General features: G+C 22.0%; 1 protein-coding gene across 1 annotated transcript in view; it reads left to right on the top strand.

Moving 5' to 3' along the window:
• LOC148079031 (tripartite motif-containing protein 16-like) overlaps positions 1-122 on the top strand; it is a 2404-nt gene extending 2282 nt beyond the window's left edge. Inside the window, exon 1 of the mRNA XM_087792330.1 lies at positions 1-122. This exon is cut by the window's left edge and continues 2282 nt beyond it. The gene's annotated coding sequence lies outside the window, so the exon portion shown is untranslated.
• Positions 123-1916: the final 1794 nt, after the last annotated feature.

The raw sequence follows: 1916 nt of genomic DNA, 5'->3' as shown, positions 1-1916 counted from the left end.
TCTCCTCTTAAAACACACTTTTATTCTCTTTTAACGCAGCATGAGACTCTGAGCTGTTTTTAGTGCTTTTGACTTGTTTTATTTTTGTGTTTTAACTGCTTTCTTAGTACTTTCATGTCATTGTTCAACACTTTGTATCGACTGTTGATTTTAAAGTGTTTTATCAATAAACTTGATTGATAATTTGTTCTTATTGAAATGTTAATCTAAATCAATGAATTATCTTTTTGAATCATTTATTCTAAATATAATAATATATAGATTATATATATATTTGACACATTGAGTTCAATATTCTAATTCCAATAATTCAAAAACACATTTTCTAAATGCAATATTCTTTGGTTTATTCAATATAACATCGACATCTTTATATTTACTTTCTTACACCTTCGTTCTAAGATCACAATCAAAACTACTTTTATTGTTGTAAACACAACCGTGGATATTATGTGGTGACAACACAAAATTACATGTTAATAATGAATAAATTAATACAAATAACACAAAATTACATGTTAATAATGAATAAATTAATACAAACAACACAAAAGTACATGTTAATAATGAATAAATTAATACAAACAACACAAAATTACATGTTAATAATGAATAAATTAATACAAATAACACGAAATTACATGTTAATAATGAATAAATTAATACAAATAACACAAAATTACATGTTAATAATGAATAAATTAATACAAATAACACGAAATTACATGTTAATAATGAATAAATTAATACAAATAACACAAAATTACATGTTAATAATGAATAAATTAACACAAACAACACAAAATTACATGTTAATAATGAATAAATTAATACAAATAACACAAAAGTACATGTTAATAATGAATAAATTAATACAAATAACACAAAATTACATGTTAATAATGAATAAATTAATACAAATAACACAAAATTAGTGCAACAGTCCAGACTTTCCATTTTGCACATTTTCTGCACTTTATACATAATTACATTTTTATTTATGTTTAACGTTGTTTTTTTTACTGTTGGTGGAACAATTCACTAGCAATTGAAATAATAATTCTGGTTCTGATGTATAAACATGTTTTTGTATAGAATATAAGTCTTAATTAAGAAGATAAATGTATTAGATTATTTTGTCCTTTATATATACTGTGTTTATACAAAATGTACCTTTCAATGTAAAACATATTTAATTCAAATCTTAAAAAAGCTTCATTTCAAGAATAAAATTCAAAGTGTCAACATTTGAAACATGAAAGCGTTCAATATTCTGATACTGATTGACTTCCGTCCTCAAGTTTGAACTAATGTTTCTTATTCTCTCTGTGAACGATCAACACACTGTGGTGTGTTCAGAGGATGATGTTGTGAACTTAACAATATGTTCCGTTACTATGAATCACAAACAGAAAACTATAAACAACAAATATAAAAAATAATAATAATTGGAATGAAATAGAAACAGATTTTTCTTTTTTTAAATGAGACATTGCCATAAAATGTCATACAAATAAATAATGAATGAGTGATATTAGTTCCATTAAAATGTGTATTATTCATATAGAATATTACAAATTGTTTTTTGTTTTTTTTAAATAATTCAAAAATGTATTTTGAAATTCAATTTTATTTTTACAGCATTTTAAAATCAATATAAAATGTTGGTGTAATAGGATATCAAAAGAGTTCTGAGGTACTTGATCAACTTCGATTATACCACTATTATACTATTGTACACTATTATACCTACATTTTTATATTGAATTAAAAAAACTTACAAGTTAGAAAAAATATTGAGTTCATGAAAATATTGTATTAATTTTTGGAATAAAAATATCAAACTTTAGGTGTAAGATTTGAAAATTATTAAATTAAAAAATATATATATATATATATATATATATATATATTGT

Source organism: Callionymus lyra, chromosome 5, assembly GCF_982586985.1.
Source record: "Callionymus lyra chromosome 5, fCalLyr1.hap1.1, whole genome shotgun sequence".
NCBI lineage: Eukaryota > Metazoa > Chordata > Actinopteri > Syngnathiformes > Callionymidae > Callionymus > Callionymus lyra.
This window is presented reverse-complemented; position numbering and strand designations above follow the sequence as displayed.